This window comes from Suricata suricatta, chromosome 9 (genome assembly GCF_006229205.1).
Source record: "Suricata suricatta isolate VVHF042 chromosome 9, meerkat_22Aug2017_6uvM2_HiC, whole genome shotgun sequence".
Lineage (NCBI taxonomy): Eukaryota > Metazoa > Chordata > Mammalia > Carnivora > Herpestidae > Suricata > Suricata suricatta.
Window position 1 is genome coordinate 122,237,925 of NC_043708.1, and position 14,530 is coordinate 122,252,454.

General features: G+C 37.4%; 1 protein-coding gene across 1 annotated transcript in view; it reads left to right on the forward strand.

The window, feature by feature from the left end:
- CERS3 (ceramide synthase 3) overlaps nt 1-14,530 on the forward strand; it is a 116,592-nt gene that overhangs the window by 37,386 nt on the left and 64,676 nt on the right. The gene's annotated exons all lie outside the window — the stretch shown is intronic.

The window sequence follows — 14,530 nt, forward strand, 5'->3', positions numbered from 1 at the left end:
TCCTCTTTTGCTATAACTATATCTTCTAATTCACCTATTCTTCTCTCTGCCTAGTCAATCCTTGAGGTGGCTGCCTCCAGTTTGTTATTCACCTCATCTATAGCCTTTTTTTTTAACTCATCACACCTATTTTCAAAGTGCCTAGTCATTGTCTCAGTTGATTCTTTGATGTTTTTTTCAAACCCAGCGATTAATTTTATGACAAGTTTTTTGAATTCTTGATCTGGTATGTTGTCTAGATCTGCCTTGAGCAGTTCTGTGGCTGTGACTTCCTCCTGGAGGTTCTTCAGGGGAGAGTTCCTTCGTTTTGTCATTTTTGCTAGTTTTCTGTCTCTTGTCAGCTTTAAAAAGCTCATTGTGCACTGTGCACCTGTTACTATTTCTCTGTTAAAGGAGGCTTATTGACTGTCCAGGGCCTGCTGTTTCAGGGAATATTCTTTTAATGGTGTCTCTCAGTTTCTCTTGTTGTGCCTTTGAGTATTTTATTTCCCTACTCAGCAATATTTGGGATTCGCCGTCATGCACACTTTGGCTTGTTTCTTGGTGTAGCTCTAAGACGGAAAACAGACAGACAAACACAGAGGGAACAGAAGCACACAAATGCACAGACAAGTCAAACAAACAAACACATTAAAAGGGGGAAAGAGAAAGAAAGAATATGGAGTGGAAAGAGACGAAAAAAAGAGGAGAAGAAAAAATAAAAGAAAAAAATAAAGGGGATCAGAGACAACAAAGGACAGTGGACAGTCTAAAAGTGTATGACCATTTGAGGGGAGAGGTAAGGATGAGATACAGGAGAATATATCTGGATTGCAAGAAGGTAAAAAAAAAAGGGAGAAAGGAGAAAGGAAAATAAGGAGTAAAAGTTTTTTAAAAAATTAAGTAAAAAAAGGTAATAATATTAAAAAGTAAGTACAAAAAAAGAAGAAAAAAAGAAAAAAAAGAAAAAAAAAAGAAAAAAATTATTTAAAAAAAAAGCAGCAGCTCCCCCTCGTGGATAGGCGTGGTTTGGTGTGATAGGTCTCAGAGGCTCTGCCTTGGTGTCTGCAGAGAGTAGAATGGTGGCACGCCAAGCTCTGCTGGAACTAAGCACTGTAGGCCACTCTAATGAGTCTGATCTCCTTGTACTGCGTTTGAGCTGAGTTGTATTTTCCAGGCCTGCCTTGGTTGAAAGTTCCAGTCCATGCACTTTTATGCTTCCACAGATGAGATGTATTTGCTTTGGTGCTTGGCTTCTTAGGGGGAGGAATCAGTTTGTCTTGGCTCAGGCAGGGATTTCGGCTACCCCTGCCTGAGGCGATGTGTGCTGCCTGAGGCAAGATGCGCAGCAGGAGGTGAAGTGCACGCTGTCACAGACACAACTGCGGATTCCCAACCCCCAGCCGGGATCATGATCGCGTTGGGGGAGGAATGAGTTTCTCTTGGCTTTGCGCAGCTGTTGCCCAAGGCGCTGTGCGCTGCCGGAAATGAGCTGGAAGCTCTTGCAGTCTGAGCACACGCCCAAGCCTCCACGACTGCCAACTCCCTGCCGGGATCGTGTAGGTGTGGGGGCTCTTTTTTTCCCTGTTGGCACCCGGGATTTGGGATTTGCGTGGCCAATGCTGGGGGCGAGATACGCCATTTTAATGAGGTATGTGCTCCCACTCCCAAAACCAAGGTTGGAAGTGAGGCCCCTGGCGCTGCCGCTGCCGCAGCCGCTGACTCCCCACCAAGATGGCGTAGGGCTGGAAGCTGTTCTTTCCCTTGCGCCGCCTGGGTTTGGAATTTGGGCTACCCAGCAGTTATCTATGGAGTGAGTTTCTCTCTCCAAGTGCAGTTAAGTGTTCTTTACCTCTTCCCCAGAGACAGTACTATGAGCATGTTCAGTCTCTCTGTCTCTTCCCTTTGTCTCTCGGGCTCCCTGTGCTTTCCCTGTGTTGGACTGGGGCTCCCACCTCCCCTGCCTGTCTCGGGCTGGCCCTTTTTCCAATCTCCCCAGTTTGCACTCACTCACTTAGGTATCTTTGAGGTTCTCTTCTTTCTAGAGTCCGTATTTTCTCCTTTCGCTCTTACAGATGAGAGTAATGTCCTTCTCAGTTCGATAGATGAGGCAGACGAAGTTTACAGAGCTCTCTTCCTCTCCGCCATCTTGGCTCCTCCCCCTCAATAAATATTTGTTAACGAAAAAATTTGAGTTCCTTACTGTATTATGAAATTAAATATGTTTGTTCATTATTTCCTAACGAAGTTCTCAGGATTCTCATGTAGATCTATACATACTTGGAACATTCATGAGGTTGGGTATGTTGAAGTTGTAGAGACAGATTACTGTTAAGTAATTTTACATACCATAGACTCATAGAAGAGGAAGAAACATACCCATAATATTAATGTATGTTGCACCAAAATGGGAACAGTGGTATGTCAAACTTCAGTCTACCATGCCACAGCCAAAATTGTTCTCAGAGTATCAGCAGAGTAATTCTTGTTTAATGCAATGAACGGTCATGAAACCCATTGAATAATAGGAGTCCATTTTGTCTAGTTTTCAAAACCTCTAGCATAGGTATTTTGAGTAGTGGTGTTCAAAGTTATTTAAATTTTAAGTATTGGTTTTACAAGTCTAACATATTCTTTTTCCATCTCTCTAGAATGTTTCAGACATTTAAAGAATGGTTTTGGTTGGAACGGTTTTGGCTTCCTCCAACAATAAAGTGGTCAGATCTTGAAGATCATGATGGACTTGTCTTTGTCAAACCATCTCATTTGTACATGACAATTCCATATGCTTTTGGCTTGCTGATTATCAGACATTTCTTTGAAAAGTAAGTAGTATTTGTGTCTCTTTCCTTCCCATTCTTCTCTTTTGGCCCAACTATGGAATACTGGAATCTTTGTAAGAACTTTAAGTAATCTGTTGCTCAGAGGTAGCCATTAATGGGCTGCAGATTCTGGGGAGGGGGGGGGTCATCAAATCATATGTGCACCAAACATTATCTACAAGCTGAACAAATAAAAATTAGGAACACAAGCTCCTCAAGTGTGTTAGTTTCACAGTGAAGAAAATTGAGATCAAGAGAGGTTAAGGATCATAGGACTTACTAATGTCAGTGACAGTATAGGGACCCATTTTATCTTCCACATCCCATGTGGTCTGACAAAGGATATGCGTTCCCAGAAAGGCAGTGCTAGAAAAGTCTGTGTCATTTTAGAATGCCTATAAAATAGCTAATATGGCTCATTAAAGACCAAACTTAATATTTGTTTTAGAGCATAATTTTAAAGTTTTATTGAGAGTTTTTAGAGCAGCCCTTCATTCCAAAGTATAAGGAAATCAAAGAAAAAATATCAATTTGCTTTCTCAGAAAAAGTAAACTTTTCTTTTTCTTAATTTCAATAGATACTACTTCCAACCTTTTTATTAAAACTTTACTTGTGTTATGATAACAGGAGATAAATGTTCATCTGTAATCTCCATGGTTGTCTCTATTTCAAAAAACTGTTATTAGCACATTAACTTTTTTGGAGCAAAAAGAATATTTGAATGTCAAAGTTGGAAAAACTTAAGACAAAACTTGATAAAGATCATTTAGTCCCAGACTAACTGTAATGCAGATCATACGTTTATAACCATTTGCAGGGTCCTTATCTCAAGAGTTAGTTTGACCAACTCTGTTTCATGGACTCTCCAAAAGGTTTTTATTCAAATAATAACTTTACTTGGGCCAACAATGTGCTATTGCTATTGAGAGGAAGAGGAAGCCCCTGGGTACCACTTAAACTCGAGTGGGGAACATTTGCAAATGTTCTTTCTTTTTGACCATTAATTCCACTTTTACTCACATGTTTGGATTTGTCAAAGAATGCATAAATAAAGTAGAAGTTGCTGCTGCACGTCCAATTTAGCAAATTACTTTCTATTATCCTGAAATCCTTGTTTGTCTTGCACCATGTGTGGTGATCTTTGAATTTGGCATCCAGGTCTTCTTATTTGCACGGCAGATTACCCACTTCTTGTTGGATAGCTCCATTTGTTTTACATTTTGATCAGGGCGATGAACTAGAAAACTCTTTTGGTTGCCAAAGCAGCACAGCTGTGGAGGACCAACTTGTTCTGTCTTAGCGTAGGCTGCTCCAACAACAATCAGGAAGGAATCCAATCCTCCTGTAATTCCTAGGACCATTCTTTCTTCTTCTCAAGGGATAAGGATAGTCTATGCCATTTTCCCAATCTCTTCATATAGCTTTTACTCCCAATAACTCACCTTTAGTTTTCTTCATTCACTACAGAAAATGATGTGTTTGTCCACTAGCCTCACATCTCTGTTTGAATGCAATAGAAATAAGGGAAATTTAACTTGGAAGCGAGATCATGCCTTTTGAAGCATGTGTTTATCTCTTTCTGAAGACTACCATATCATTTGCATTAGATTAAACCACATGTGTCATAAATAAAATACTACACCTTGCATCTCAGTAGAAACTTATAGTTTAACAAGCACATAAAATCACAAGAGATGTGATCTCAGTCAAGAAAATAAGAAGTAAGTAACCTGGCCAGGATCGCAATTAGTATTCAAGGGGTAGATTTGGACTTGAACTGACTTGGACTTGAACTGACATGTTATGACACCAAGTTCAGGACTGTTAGGTTTTCATTTTCCCCTTTTACCAGTACTTCTTGGACTTTCACAGTGAAATACCCCTGATGGCGGAAAAGAGTTAGTTAATATCTCCTGAAAATACAGAAAACATAAGCTAACGAATGTGAAATTTTCTGAACTATCTTAAAAATTCATGTAAATTTGATACTGTGTTTCAGCATCTCCTATGACATATGTCACACAAAAGCTGTCATCTTTTGTCCTAAACTGTATTTATATTACACCCACCCATTCCATGAAGTGACCAGTAGCTGTGATTCGGCTGGTTCACTTTTATCTCTTTGTGCTAGCCGGGAGCCATTTAAGATCAGGAGGTGATGTCCTTTCCTAGAAAAGCAAGAGCAGAGAAACAGAATTGATAAAGAACAAAGAAGTCGATCATTTGAAAGGGACTGACTTTGGCTTTGTGTTTAGGACTCCTTTTGCTTGTAAGTTTTAGCTTATGGGATCTATACATCAGCATGTTGTTGCTGGGTGGGGAGTGGGGAGTCTAGCACAGCACTTTCTAACCAGTTTATCCAGACTCTTCTCTACATTCCTTTATGAATCTGTGATTTAAAGGGGGATCTGAGCCACTCAAATTTAAATAGTTGTGCAATAAATACATTATCTCAGAGTAAACTGTGGTCTCAGAAGGGTCAAGGCAAGGATGGAAGTGGTAAAGTCAAAAGGTAATAATCTTTTTTCTTTTATTTGTGCAATGAATATACTCCCCATTTCTACTGTTTCTACCAAGCAACATAAGCTCATGATGGGATAGTATATCCTCATTCTTCAAAGAAGGAAAGGTGGAATGACCCATCTGTAGCAATTTCCAAGAGTTGAAAAAGGATTGTTATTAACTGTCCTAAATTGAAATAGTCTCAAAATATGCACGTTCGACTCAAATGTTATCTCATATAAAACCACCAGCTTAAACTCTGTTCAAAGAGCCTTTGAATCCTTAGGAACAGGGAATCAATCTTATCCTAGTGGGCTACTGTTTCTGTTTAGAAGTATTTAAAAACATTTTTTAAACATTTATTTATTTGGGGGGGAGGGGCAGAGAGGGCGGGAGACACAGAATGCAAAGCAGGCTCCACATTCGGAGAGGTCAGCACACAGCCCTACATGGGGCTCCAACTCACAAATCATGAGATCATGGCCTGAGCCATCATTGGACGCTTACTGAGCCACCCAGGCACCCTGCTGTTAAGGAGCAATATTTAAACTTCATATGCTTAATATCTGCCTAGGGCTGCCTTCCTTTATTCTGTAAAAGAATATTGAAAGCAGGGGAGGGGGATCTGGAATTGCTAGGCTTTTGGCTCACAGGCAACTAATGAAGTGCTAGAGGAAGAGGGGCTGTCTGGGTGTCTGAAGGCTCAGCTCTGCAAGAGTAGCAAACCTGAGAGACTCATTCCTCGGTAATTAACCCAACTTTGAACCGTTTATATGGGAGTAGAAGTTCACATTATTTTTTCTTCCTCTTGGACTTTTTTTTAATATTCCATATCCATAAAATGAAAGTTCAGGCAAGTTAATCCCTAATGTATTTCTCAAGTTAAGACCTGTCTCGCTTCTCTTTGCAGTTCAGTTTATCAGATATTTTTTATACTCCATTCTTTTCTCCTTTTTCAAAACAGAGTTTTAAATTCAATCCCTCTTCATAATTCTTTACACTAACATCAGATGAAGCGATTGATTTTCCAGATTTATTTGAAAAGGAAGGATAATGCTAAAATAGAAAACTATATATGCTTCCTCTGTTTCATCAAAAATGTTGTTTCTGTCCTTGGAGCCTGAGCATCTTGAAAAAACAAGACCATATTTCTCTTTTTTGGTTAAATTAGTAATTTTAATACAGGTGTATTCCTCACATCAGCAAGTATGCTATGGATATGTATATTTGTCTACTGTATCTTTACCCATTGTATATATTCATCCATATACTAATCTCCCACATGACCCTCTAGAGGGGAATGTTATATTTTATTTGGCTTTGAGGTTCATTGTATTCCCTTACTGCATAAAACCTTTCTGGCTCCATTCTGCTTTGCTTTTAAAATTTTTCCTAATTTCTTCATTTCTAACATTTGAGAGAGCCTTGAGTGACTCTGACTGAGAACATTACCATATTAAAACATTGTATATTTGTGTTATTCTGTTAGTAAAAACAATGAGTGTTTCCCTACAATAAAAATTTTCAACTAGTAGGTTAGACAAATGAAACAATTCCATTATTTATCCAAAACCTTGTCAAATATGTTATTTTGAGACTTTGTTAGTTTCAAGGACATCTTGTTTTTGTTTGATTTGGACATTTTATGTGAAGGGAAAACTAATTAATCATAGTCCTCAAATCATAGCACGTTCTTTTTGGTCTGAGACCTCTTCTGACTGATTGATTTGAATCAACTTTTTTCATTAATAACCTTTCATCCTTGTTTCTTGGTCCCATTCCTGCCTTCTGGGTTCTAATGTATTTGATGGCTTTTTGTTTGTATGACCCAGTAAAACATAGGCATAAACATAAAGTGCATGTTATCGTTAGTTGACATAAATGCTATGGTGATAAGACCTCATTATGCTTCTTCTTTTTGAAAATGAAGCCCTATGTTTTATGGTCTATCCACATTGCTCTACGTACATCTGGTGCATACTTAGTTTGTTTTTATATGTCTCTGAAATGTATGGACCATTTCCAGGGGAACTCAGTCCATTTAGAAGTTGGACTGGCTTATATATTTTATCAAATTATTTTAGAAAATATTTATTCAACTCCCATGGTCATAAAAAAGTGAATTGAAGAGCTAAATGATCATTCATAACCAAAATTTCTGGCATTTAATTAAACACAGAAACCTCTAAATAAGTACTAAAATAGACTAACCTGGCAGAAGATAGAACCTTTGTTAGAACTGAAGAAAGAATAGGGACATATCGTTAATTCTTAGAATGAGCTTCCTTGAGATATGATTTACATAGAATAAAATTCATCCAAAATTCGATGCATTTTGACAACTATACAGTCATGTAATCATCATCACAATTATGAGAGGAAGATTTCCATTGACTTAAAGACTTTCCTGTGCTCTGTCTGGCTTATCTTCTCTCTTCCTACTAGCTCCTGGCAATCACTGATCTGCTTTCTGTCAGCATCATTTGCCTTTTCTATTACCATAAATGTAATCATGCAGATCATAGTCTTTTGTGTCTGGCTTCTTCCATTTCACATAATGCACCGGAGATTGTTTTCATGTTGTTCTGTGTATCAGTGATTCCTTGTCATTGCTGGGTGGTCTTTCAACATACTGATACACACAATTGAGGGATAAATCAATTGTTGGAAATTTGGATTGTTTACAGTTTTTAGCTATTACAAATAAAGGTGCTGTGCACGTCTGAGTACAAGAGTTTGTTAGGGCACATGTTTTATTTCCCTTGGTAAACTGCTGAAGTGTTTGCTTTTGAAAAGACATTGTTAATGTATGTATATGCATACAGACAATGGGTTATTATTCATTAATAAAAAGGAATAAATTTCAAATATATCCCAAAATACAAATGGACCTCAAAAACATTAAACTCAGTGAAAGGAGCCAGATACAAGAAACTACATATTATTTTATAATTTCATGATGTTAAAAACCAAAAAAAAAAAAAGAGCTGTAAAAGGTAGAAAATAGATTAGTGATTGCCTGGGACAGGGGTGAGAGGGAATAGGAGTAACAGTAAATATATATAAGGGATTAGATGGGGACAATGAACATCTTCTAAAACTGATTTGTGGTGATGATTCTACAACTTGGCAAATTTACTTTAACATAAACACTGAATAGTGTATTTGAAAAAGGTGAATTATATGGTATGCAAAAATGCCTTAGTTTTTATTATTGTAATATTTTATTTTAATAATATAATAATAGTTATTATTATATAATAGTATAACTACTAGTTATACTAATATAACTACATTAGTTATTTATTTAATGTTTACTTATTTTTGAGAGAGAGACAGAGTGTGAGTGGGGAAGGAGCAGAGAGAGAGGGAGACACAGAATCTGAAGCAGGATCTAGGCTCTGAGCTGTCAGCACAAAGCCTGAAGTGGGGCTCAAACTCATGAACCATGAGATCATGACCTGAGCCGAAGTCAGCCACTTAACTGACTGAGCCACTGAGGCACCCCACCTTTGTGGTTGTTTTTTAAAATGTAAATAAAATGAAAAGACAAGCCACAGACTGGGAGAAAATATTTGCAAAACATATATTTAATGAGGGACTTAAATTCAGAATATATAAAGAATTCTTATAACTAAATAATAAAAAAATGACTTGATGTTTAAAGTGGCAGAAGGCTTGAATAAATAATTCAACAAAGATATATGAATGGTAATAAACACATGAAAAAATGTCTGATATCATTAGTCATTAGCAAAATGCAAATTAAAACCACTACACTCTGGAAATGAACAAAAATGTCAGAGTAAGTTCCTCTAAAAATTCTGTCTTCCCTAAAAACAATCAGAAGACTAGCAAAAATTGTCACAATCAACTTTTCAGAATTCAGAATTAACCAAAGGTTAGCAGTAATCCAGGGACTGTTATTTAAGAAAAACAGCTGACTCTTAGACAGAATAGCATGCTTTGTGGCACATGAACTTCCCTAGTTCTATCCTGCCTTTTCACCTCTGTGATAGCCTTGAAAAACCAACAACCTGTAATTTCAGTGGAAACCAGCACCCTGGAAGCCATTCATTGAAGGGGGCAGAACAGAGTTAGAGCTCCTTCAAAGCATCATTACCAGAGAATTATCCTTACCTGACCTGCCTTGTGGCTCCCTGGAATACAGTACTTATAAGGCCGTTCTACTGGATCTGACTCAAAAAAGTGTTTTCCCTGAGGGTGCTTGTCTAAAACAGGTATGGGCAATTGTTTAACTTTGGAACTGCCTGAGGTAGTAGATAACAATTTGGACAAACAATAGACTAACCAAAAAACTTAAAAAGAAAAACTGGAAAAGTTCTTCAGTGGCTCAATTGGTTAAGTATCCAATGCTTGATTCTAGCTTAGGTCAGGATATCCCAATTGTGAGACTGAACCCCACATCAGGGCTCCCACTGGGTGTGGAGGTACTTAAGTTCCTCTCTCTCCCTCTCCCTCTCCCTCTCCCTCTGCCCCTCCCCTTCTCTCTCTCTGTCAAAAATAAAATAAAATAAAATAGTAAAATAAAATAAAATAATATGGAAAATGAGATGTCGATAGAGGGCTTTGAAAAGCTCTGACATATTCTTGGAAATTAGAAGGTCACTTGAAGTTGTAGAGCTTTGAGTATGCCCAGGGTTATCCACATGCCCAGGAAAGATCTGAGAAGGCTCACCTCTGGATGATCTTGAGGCTCTATGCAAAGAGAGAGTGAAGGCTAAGGCAAAGTTGGCAGCCGCCTAGCTGAGAGTTGAAGGTGTGTCCTAAAATGTCTGCAGAGCTCCTGGGCAAAGACTGAGAGACTTACTGGCTCCAGGCATTTAAGGAAATCTATATCTAATCATGAAATGATGCCTAAGCTAATCTAATAGAAACTCCACTGACCAAACATGGCAAGGAATGCAGACTTCACAGATCAGTTCAAAAAAGGAAGTAAATCAGCAAATGGACAATGATAACAAACAGCAAAACAAACAAACTCTGAGGAGAGGGACACTTTGGTTTCCAGAGTTGACACATTATATTATTTAACATGTCTGATTTTCAACAAAACTTATAAGACATGTAAAAAAACAAGAAATAATGGTTCATACATAGGAAAAAAATAGTAATCAATAGAAAGTGTCCCTTATAAAGCCTAGATGTTGGATTTATTAGACAAAAACTATAAGTCAGCTATTTTAAATATGTTCAAAGGACTAGAGAAAACCATGCTCGAGAACCAAAAGAAAGAATGAGAATAATGTCTCACCAAATCAAGAATATCAATAAAAAGATTATAATTAGAAATCATAAAATAAATCAAATAGAAATTTTGGAGTTGAAAAGTACAATAACTCATGAAAAACCCACTAGCAGAGTCCAACGGCATATTTGACCAGGTAGAAGAGTCATCAATCTGAGGAAGAGGAAGGAAATAAAAGAATGAAAGAAAACGAAGAGCCTCAGAGAGATGTGGGATTCTAGGAATCATAACAACATATGAATAATGGGAGTTCCAGAAGAAGGGGAGAAAATGAATAGGATAGAAAATTTTTGAAGAAATACATAGTCCCAAATTTCCCCAAATTTGATGATAAATATTAATATCCACATCCAAGGGGATAAACAAATTCCAAGTAGGGTAAATTTAAAGAGATCCACAGTTAGATACATCACAGTCAAAAGACAAAGACAATGAATCTTGAAAGCTCTAGATACATCACAGTCAAAAGACAAAGACAATGAATCTTGAAAGCTCAAGAGGAGCATCTATCATATACAAGGGATCTTTAGTAAGATTAAGAGTTGATTTCTTATCAGCAACCATAGAAGTCAAAGGCAGTTGGAAGACATATAAAAAGTGCTGAAAGAAGAAAAAAAACTATCAACTGAACAAAGCTATCTTTCAAAATGAAAGAAAAATTAAGGCATTCTCCAATGAACAAAAACTGGAAGAATTTGTTGTTTCCAGAGCCATCCTACAAGATATATTAAAGGAAATCCTTCAGACTGAAATTAGAGGACAAAAGACAGTAACTTCAATCCATATGAAGAATTAAAAAGTACTTCCAGTAAAGTCACCTACATAAGAAATAAAAAGGGGGCACCTGGGTGACCCACTCGGTTAAGTGCCTGACTCTTGATTTCAGTTCGGGTCATGATCTCATTGTTCCATAAGTTTGAGCCTCTCATTGGGCTCTGTGCTGACAGTGTGAACCCTGCTTAGGACTCTCTCTCTCCTGTCCCTCTGCTCCTCCCTGCGTTCAAAATAAATAAACTTAAAAAAAGAAATAGAAAGTGTACACATGGTTTTTATTTATAACACATTTTCCTCCTATCTGATTTAAAAGACAACTGCATAAAGCAGTAATCATAAATAAATCTGTGTTAATTGGAATAGAATTTATAAATGTATGATTTATATGATAATAATGGCACAGAGAGGGGAGGTAAGGTAGCTTTTATATATTGCTGAAATTATTTTGGTATTAATCTGAACTAGGATGTTATAAGTGAAGTATTAATTGTAATCCCTAGATTAACCACTAGAAAAAATATTTTAAAGGAAAAATATTGTAAGGAAGAAAGAGGATTAAAAAGGTACACTTGTATATCTAGCACAAAAGGAGATAGCTTATGGGAGAATCAGGGTGCCTCAGTTGGTTAAGCATCCAGCTTCTGCTCAGGTCATGATCTCATGGTTCATGGGTTCAAGCCCAGCGTTGGACTCTGTGCTGACTGCTAGCTCAGAGCCTGGAGCCTGCTTCAGATTCTGTGTCTGTCTGTCTCTCTGACCCTCCCCTGATCGCACTCTCTCTGTCTCTCAAAAATAAAAAAAAATAAAAAATAAAAAATAAAAAATAAAAGCTTATGGGAGAATAGAGAAATAACAGGCATAAGATATATAGAAAACAAATAACAAAATAACAGACCTAAATCCTGTTTTATCAGTAATTAAATATAATTTGCATTAATGTAAATACTTAATTACTTAATGTAATTAAGCACTCCAACTAAAAAGCATAGATAGGAGAGATGGATAGAAATACATGATCCAGCTATATGCTTTCTAGAAGAAACACACTTGAGATTTAAGGACATAACTAGACTGAAAAGTATGGAAAAAGACACACCATGCAAACGGTAACCAAAAGAGAGCTGGAGTGGCTATACTAATATCAGACAATTTAGTCTTTCATAGACTTTTAAATTGTAACTGGAGACAAGGACATTTTATAATATAAAAAGGTATATCTATCAAGTGATATAATAATTATAAACCTATATGCACCTAACAACAGAGCTCTAAAATACATGAAGCAGAAACTGACAGAATTGAAGGGAGAAACAGACAACTCAACAAATAGCTGTAGATATAGCTGTAGCTGTCTCTCACTTTTTAAAAGTTTTATTTGTTTGTTTGTTTTGAGAGAGACAGAGAGCCACATGGGAGAAGGGCAGAAAGAGAGGGGGACAGAGGATCTGAAGGTAGTTCCACACTGACAGCAGAGAGTCCAATGTGGGACTTGAACCCACAAACCATGAGAATATGACCTAAGCAGATGTCCAACCCCTAACTGACTAAGCCACTCAGGCGCCACTATATCTCACTTTTAATAATGCATAGAATTGGGGGGGATTAAAAAGGAAATAGGAAATTTGATCAGCACTATAAACCAAGTAGACTTAACAGACATCTGTAGAACATGGCACCAATAACAATAGAAGACACATTTCTCTCACGTGCACAAGGAACATTCTCTAGGATAGACCATATGTTAGGCCATAAAACAAGTCTCAATAATGTAAAAAAAATGGAAATCATACCGAGTATGTTTTCTGATCACAATGAAATGAAATCAGAAGTCAGTAACAGAAAGAAATTGGGAAATTAGCAAATATGTGTCAATTGAACAGCTTACTTCTAAATAACCAGTGGGTTAGAGGAGGAATCATGGTAAATTAGAAAATACTTAAACATGAACAACAAAGAGAACATAATATCGAAACTTATGAGATGCAGCAAAAACAGTGATCAGAAGGATTTTTATAGCCATAAACACCTATATTAAAAAATAAGAAAGATCTCAAATCAATAATCTAACCTTCTACCTTAATAAACTAAAAAAGGGGCCCCTAGGTGGCTCAAGTCATTGCCTCACAGATCATGAGATTGAGCCTCACATAAGGTTCTTGCTGTTTTGGGGATTCTCTCTCTCTCTCTCTCTCACTCTCTCTCTCTCTCTCTTTGCCCCTCCTCTGATCACATGCTCTCTGTCTCTGTCTCTGTCTCTCTCAAAATAAATAAAATTAACATTAAAAAAAGAAGAAACTAGAAAAAAAAAGACCCAACTAAACTTATAGCAAGCAGAAGTTAGGAAATAATAAAGCTTAAAGTGGAAAGTCAGTAAAAGCCAGTACCCACCCAGTAGAATTGCTGAGATTAAAAAGACTAGCAATACCAAGTACTGGCTGGGATATGGAGTAACTGGAACTCTGGCACATTACTGGAAGGAATGCAGAGTGGTACAGCCATCTTGGAAAACAGTGTGCCAATTTCTTATAAAGTTAAGTGTATCCTTGTCATACCACCCATCAATTCCACTCAGATATTTACCCAAGAATCAGGCTATTTTACTCATAAACTGTAACTTCAGATAAGAACATAGTAATTCTTTTTTTTTTATGTTTTTTTTATTTTTGATACAGAGAGAGACAGAGCATGAGAGGGGGAGGGGCAGAGAGAGAAGGAGACACAGAATCTGAAAATGGGCTCCAGGCTCTGAGCTAGCTGTCAGCACAGAGCCTGACGCAGGGCTCAAACCCACGAACGTGAGATCTGACCTGAGCCGAAGTCGGAGGCTTAACCGACTGAGCCACCCAGGCGCCCCAAGAACATAGTAATTCTTTAAGATAATATCACCAAATAAAACATTCCAGAACTGCGCCTGGGTGGTTCAGTTGGTTAAGCATCTGACTCTTGGTTTCAGCTCAGGTCATGATCTCATGGTTCATGAGTTCAAGCCCTACATTGGGCTCAGAGCTGATGGCACAGAGACTGCTTGGGAATCTCCCTCTCTCTCTCTGCTCTTCCCCTGCTTGTGCTCTCTCTCTCTCTCTCTCAAAATAAATAAATAAACATAAAAAATAACAAAATTATTATTCATTTTAGTCCCTAGACAGTCTTAAAATGAAACTCTAAGTGGAATGGCTTATCCCA